The sequence below is a fragment of the Herpailurus yagouaroundi genome, unplaced genomic scaffold (genome assembly GCF_014898765.1).
Source record: "Herpailurus yagouaroundi ecotype Mexico unplaced genomic scaffold, PumYag 67702, whole genome shotgun sequence".
Taxonomy (NCBI): domain Eukaryota; kingdom Metazoa; phylum Chordata; class Mammalia; order Carnivora; family Felidae; genus Herpailurus; species Herpailurus yagouaroundi.
In genome coordinates, this window is record NW_024420501.1 from 4,216,374 (window position 1) to 4,223,387 (window position 7,014).

At 45.1% G+C, this 7,014-nt stretch overlaps 1 protein-coding gene across 6 annotated transcripts in view; it reads left to right on the forward strand.

Moving 5' to 3' along the window:
- The first annotated feature begins 6,858 nt into the window (after nucleotides 1-6,858).
- The window catches only part of LOC121025832 (melanoma-associated antigen 10-like), a 6,186-nt gene continuing 6,030 nt past the window's right edge, over nucleotides 6,859-7,014 (forward strand). For 4 of the 6 annotated variants that reach the window (XM_040468597.1, XM_040468596.1, XM_040468598.1 and 1 more), the window contains exon 1: nucleotides 6,867-6,969. The gene's annotated coding sequence lies outside the window, so the exon portion shown is untranslated. Of the gene's footprint in view, nucleotides 6,970-7,014 lie in introns of all 6 variants that reach the window. The other 2 variants (XM_040468600.1, XM_040468599.1) reach the window with 1 other exon arrangement.

Consider the following 7,014-nt stretch of genomic DNA (forward strand, 5'->3'; position numbering starts at 1 on the left):
ATACTAAGGTCATTTAGGACACCCAGACTAGGTGGCCTTGTCTATTTTTCTATTAAATTCTGGGTGAAATATATTCTGTCAATCTCTGAGATTAATAGTTCTATTTTCTACTCACTGTTTTTGAGAAAATTCCATTACTAAAGTAATTTGTGGGGAAAAAGAACTAACTTTTCAAGACCTTTTCCTTGAGGCTATCAACATATACATTCCACGATTCCTTAACTTCCCAGTCTTCGTAGGTATCTAAGATTATGTCTCTAAAACATTGACAGGTAAACATTAAGAACGATGCAATTCCTAGGTTAGATAATAGTTGATGCGAATTACTTGAAGTAAGAGTGTAATCTGACTAGATGGAAGCAGTTACCATAATCAATTTCTATGTTTACGTTTGTACAATCATCTCTTTTGTGGGGTACTCAACTTAGGAAAAATTATAAAGTAAAATAATTACACATTTTATTTAACAATTAAAAGGCATCAACAAATCAAATGATTCAACAAGAAATATTTTACAGTGCATACTCTGATCCAAGCAATTGCAGACACTGGATATAGTGGGAGACGTGGCATGGTCTTTACACTCATAGAGCTTATAGTCCAGTGGAGGAGATAGAGGAGTAAACTATCAATTACAGCTTGGAAATCAATGCTATGATGAGAGGGGGGCACGAAAGGGGTACGGGAGCATAGAGATGGGTGCCTAAACTAGCCTGGACTTGAGAAGGTGTGGGATGGGGACAGGATTTGTTATTGAATGCTTTTCCGTATCGGTTTGGGTATGATTTTTCTCATTTAATCTGTCAATGCGGCATGCTTGTTCTAGACTTATCTGCCCTTACATCCATCCCTCACTTGTCCTCTGCCTTACAGTACACACAGGCTGAATCCTTGGGCTGGTCAACAAATGCTATCTGGGTTCTGCCAAAGGCAGACCAACAGAAGATTAGAAGCTAGGAGGATAGAGCAGCCAGAGTTTTCTCCTACTTCCTCTGCATCAGCTGGTTTCCTCTTTAATGGCTACATATTTTCCATGGCTCCAGCCCCGTCAGGAGCCCCATGGCTCCAGATCCTGTTGAACCCAACACCAAGGCTCCAGAAACACTATCTCCTCTTCTCATTGTTCTTCCAGCCTAGAAGTGGGAATGACTTCTTTATGTTGCTGGTTATTGGATTCCTCGGATTGCCCCTGTTTAGCTTTGTCATCACTTATGTAACTAATTCCCTGAATTAAATCATTTCTGTGTTAAATGTCTACTATGGTTTCTGTTTTCCTGGATGATTCTTGACTGTTACATGTGTGGCCAATTATAGTGATAGATTTTCTAGTATTAAACTTCATCGCATTCCTGGGACAAGGTCAATTCTTTTACCTGCCATTAAATAGGTTTCAGTTTCTCCTATAATTAATAACTAAAAGAAAACAAAACCCAAAATACCCTTGGATATTGAAACCTGCTCTAAATACCATTCTATGTCTCTCATCCTTTTCATATCCTACTCAAAAAGTTTTTACACTGCCTACTTTTTGTATATATTGAAAAAATTCCAATAATGCAATAGGGTGATATATTTAATTTACCTGTGTGATGCAGCCCAAGTGCTCCTCAGAGGGAAATATTATAGCATGAAATAAATGTCTTAGAAAAAAATATTTAAAACATGTAAACCATTCAAGAAGCTAGGGAATCAATAGCATTAAAGCAAAAGAAATAAAGGGTAGGAAATAGTGAAGATAAATGCACAAATAACAGAATAGAAAATAGAGCCCCAAAACAAAGCCAGTCCTTTGGAAACACTTATAAAATTAGACAAGTTTTGTAAATATCAGTTACTGAAGAGAAAGGCAGAAATAAACAATAGAACTTAAATTGTACAAAATATACATGCAGAGGAGATTTAAATATTATAAAAGAACACAGCAAATATCTTTCCCTCAGGATAACCAAATGGTGGACAAGGGGCAGTTTCTACATATAGAGGTATTTCAGTTAATAAGCTACGAAAGAATGAGAGAATGATCATTTTTCAACCCCTAAGGATTAATGGATAAACACGATGACCATTGATGACCCAGCATCAGCACAAGGACAAACAGCATCATGTACCTCCTAATGGAAGTGAACAGCATCACCTATGGAGTAGTCTTGCAAAACGAAAGACAAAAATTCAAAAAACATCTGCTCAAGCTTCTACTTCTAATTAGCAATGTAAAGAAATACAGGGCGCAGAGGAACACAGTCTCAAAGGACACCTAAGTGTTAGAGTCTGCAAAATCCAGACTACGGGAACCAGGACAAAACAGAAGACCTGTATTGTTACTGTATAACAATAAAAATTGCAGCCAAAAAGAGGTGATGTGTAGGTGATATATAGACCTATAGACTAAAATGATTTAGGGGAAAAATGATCCTATTGGGGCACCAATTCAAGGAAACAGATTTTTAAAAAAGTATGTAAGGCCTTCAGTTAAGTGTGAGAGATAACTGGGTGTTTGATATCAATGGCTTGTTTAATTTTGGGGTATTGTATTGGGTTTATATTTTATAAAAGAGTCCTTATCTTTTAAAAATGCATCCTGAAATACTTAGAGAAGGAATGGTATGATGTCTTGGATTTGCTTCACATTATTCTAGCAACAGACATTGGGGGTGGGGGTCAGGGTAGGTGGGGGTATAATTTAGAACCAGATTGGCCATGCATTGGTGACTGTCGATGTTGAGTATCTGGCATATTGGGTATAGTATACTATTCTCTTTACTGATGTGTAGGTTTTAGGACTTCTGTAAGAAAGGTTTTATTATAAATATGCCATTCAATTTGAAACCTTAGTGAAATAGACTGCTTTTTAGGGAAACAATGGCCAAATTGGTTCACAAAGAAACAGAGAATTCTAACAAGTGCTACAGACTGAAACTATTCAAAGATCAGGCAACCCTTACATACTCCAGGTCAGGCAGTCTTGAAGGCCAGTTCTAGCAAACGGTCAGGGAGAAGTAATTCACTATCTCATGCAATCTCTTCTAAAGCACCCAAAATGATGGGCAATTATTCAACTACTTCTCCCAGGCTAGCTCTCCTTGATTCAAAAGCCAGATGAGGGCTCCCCATGAACATAACACGCGAGCTAAGCTCGCTCACATAGCAGTAAATATCTTAAACAGATTAATAGCATATTCAGCATAGCAGTGAATTAAATGAATAAACTGTGTCTTAGGAGCGAAAACATGATTTAACATTAGAAAATACTTTCCATTGTAATTCCCTACATTAACAAATTCAAGGAGTATATTTGTTTGCTAGGGCTGTCATAACAAATTACCACAGACTGGGTGGCTTAAACAACAGGACTTCATTTCCTTATAATTCTGGAGCCTAAAAGTCCAAGATCAATGTGATGGCAGGGTTGGTTGCTTCTGAGGCCTCTTTTCTTGGCTTGCAGTTGGCTGTTTTCTCCCTGTGCCTTCAAATTATCTTTCCTTTATGCGTCATCTAAAGGATGACCTAACTTCTTCTCATGAGGACACCAGTCATGCTGGATTTGGGCCCACCCATATGACCTTGTATTTACCTTAATTACCTCTTTAAAGGCGAGATCTCCAAATTCAGTCAAATGCTGAGTTACTAGGATTTAGGAACTCAACATACGAATTTTGGGGTACGTAATTCAGTCCATAACAGGAGAAGAGAAAACATTATTACATCAGTGGGTACAGAAATAAAAAACTTAGAAATTCAGCGCAAGTTCATGGGAATTTTTTTTTAAATCTTTTAGCAAGCTAAGATTACAAGGGAATTTCCCTTTCCTAAAATCTACAGCAAACATGATTTCGTGTGAAATGTTAGAAGCATTTCCAGTAAGGTCTGAGAAAAGATAGAGGTATAATGCTATTACCTCTACTGTTCAAAACTACACTGAAATGCAAAACCATAGCTGTGGATATATAAGTAAGCTGTGGATATATAAGAAAGATACTATTTGGCGATATGATCACTTATGTAGAAAATTCTAAGGAATAAGCATGTGGAATATTCAAACGAATACGAAACCTCAGAAAGATAGTATAAATTCACTCTAACAAACAGCCAGAGCCTTGTCACACAAAAACAGTAACTAATTAGAACACGTGATAGAAGACATCCCAACAGCCACAGGATCCAAAAATTACCTTAAACGAATCATCACAAAAATGTATGAGATCTTTACGGAAACAACTATAAAAGTTTACTGATAGATTCCGGTAAAATAAGTCCCAAACAAACAGAGCAGTATAGCATATTCATTGGTGGAATACACATCATAGTAAAGATGTCAATTTGTATTTACAGACTTAGCATCTTACCTGTAGATGTCAAGATGACTACAGAGCTTGGGCTGCTGTCTTCTCCCAGAATGAAGCCCAGAAAACTATGGAAGGGAGGATAAAAACAAATATCAACAATAAAATCGAAACAACCAAACATGAGAAACCCCTGGGGGAGACTGAGGACTGTGTTGAATAGGTACTTATGTTTGGGGTGAGGAAGTTCTGGGCCTAAGCTGGGGAGACTTCGTAGCTTGTAATAACAGAAGGCAGATGGCAGGACAGGGAGGAGCAAACCTTTTCAACTTCTGCTCCTGCTTCATTGCAGAAATCTGAGACCGTGCCTCAGGGCACAAATGCCAGCAGCCCCCCGGGGGGGGGGGGCAATGTCAAGACGGCAGGGAAGATGGGGTTCACTGAGGCACTATGACTCCAGTCTCCTAATAATCATCTGAAACCGTGCTAATGAGTAAGGACTCATCTTCAAAAAAATTAGTTTAGCAGAATATAAAGTATGAACTAAAAACGGAATAGTCAGTATCACAATGAATCACCGATAGTAAGGATAAGTATTTTTTCATGAAAAAAATATTACATAAACACTTTGGATAGATGCACAATGTATAATATATTTCTCGCTATGAATGACAGTTATAAAAAAAGAAAATCACTGCACTGGACAATGCAATAGCCTGGAACCTGAAACCATTCTCAAAGAGTTGCTGGCAGGCAGGGACGATTTCTAATTTCCCTCATGGTATTTAACTGAGAAGCCAGGACACAAGGTGAGGACCCTTAAGAGAGAACTAAGGGGCCCACCCATCCCAGAACAGAGGGTATCCAACAGAATCCTGCTTTACTGCTGATGTGAGTCCTGGGAGACTCCGAGCAGGGGTCCCAGGCTGAGCAGCCCCCTCATTTCCAGCTTGAGGGTCTCGGGAAGGTGGAGGCCTTGGTCTGAGGGTGGCAGACATAGGTCAGGGAAGGCAGGAGTCCAGATCTCGCCAGGTGACAAGGTGAGGTCCTGAGGGAGGATTTGAGGGCCAGAAGAAGCCTGCCCTGTCTCTGTGGTTAGCCCTGGGACGCTCCAGGGCATGGTCACTGGATGTGCTCAGAAGGGAGCAGCTGGTCTCCGCCAGACATCAAGGTGAGGACCCTGAGGGAGGACTATATAGCTTGGCCCCAAATAGAGGGAGCACCACAGAATCTAGTCCTTGACCTGCTTTCGGCCCTGGGAGGCCCTACAGCTTGGTGGCCAAACGCGGTGTCTCCTGATGCCCCTACTAGGGCATCAGGGAAAAGTGAGAACCTTGATGTGAGGGGCCCAGCTTCATGTCAGGAGAAGGGAGGGGACCCAGGTTCTGCTAGGCATCCCGAGGATCTGGAGGGAGGACTGAGAAGACTACGTCCCCAGACCCAGGGCGACACACAGAAAGCCGCCCATGGTATCAGAATGGGAGGTCCCAGGCAGGTCGGGCAGGCAGAAGCGCTGCCTCCCTGACTTCCTCTTTCGAGAGAGGGAGTCTCAGGGAAATGGCCTTGGACTGAAGGCCGCAGCAGGTCCGCAAAAGGGCTGACAGGCAAGCCCTATCAGTAGTAAAAGTAAATACCTTGGACATGCCCCAGGGTATGCCTACAGCCTCAGATGGGAGGGTGGTGGCAGGGAGCTTACCCTGCGCCCCGCGTCAACCCTCCGTTGCCCTGGAGCAGATGGCCATCCGTGCTTCCTCACGTCCACCTCGAAGTTCTCGCGAAGGGGAGGGGCTTGTGCTGCAGCCAATGAGCTCAGCTCCAGAGAGGAGAGCGGCTCAGCCAGAGCCCAGAGCCAAGGCGAGGACCCGGAGCTAGGACTGAGGGGTTTTTCACCCCAAACATCGGGTCCTGGTCTCGGACGACCTGTGCGGTCATCCCGGGGAGACCCCAGGCAGGGTTCCCGTACGTGGCGCGGCTGGCCTTCCGTCTTGGGCGCGTGAGGGGCGTGAGGCTCGGCCTGACCGGAGCCCACTCCGGTCAGAAGAGAGAGGAATCGCGGGCTGCGCCAAGCTCGGAGGTGAGGACCCTGAGGGAGAGGCGGGAGGCTTCCCCCCCCCCCCCCGCCCCGCGTAGGGAGGGGGGCCAGGCTGGGCCCCGCCGGTGCCGTTAGTTCTGGAAAGCCCCGAGCACGTGTGGTGGGCAGCGGCGTTTGGCGACCTTGGTCTTTGGCGTCTGGGGGACGCGAGGCTTCGTCTGGGGGGACCCGACTCAGGTTCGGGGAGGGACGAGTGCCAGCCCTTGCCAGCGATGGATACGGACCCCGCGGGAGGAGTGAGGCGAGACCCCACCACAGATCACGGGGCCCCCACTCCCATCTGGCTCTTCCTATCAACCCTGAAAAGACGGGGCAAGGTCCCCGGATGTTCTGCTTCGCGACTTGTATCTGGGGAGCCTGAGGGGCGGGGCTTCAGAGCAGCTAGGCGGGAGGCGCGGAGGCACCGCCCACTCGCGCATGCGGAGCGTCTAGCCACGCCCCGCCCCTGCGGTCATCCCGGGGAGACCCCAGGCAGGGTCCGCGTCTGAGGCGCGGCTGGCCTTGCGTCTTGGGCGCGTGAGGGACGTGAGGCTCGGCCTGACCGGAGCCCACTCCGGTCAGAAGAGAGAGGAATCGCGGGCTGCGCCAAGCTCGGAGGTGAGGACCCTGAGGGAGAGGCGGGAGGCTTCCCCCCCCCCCCCC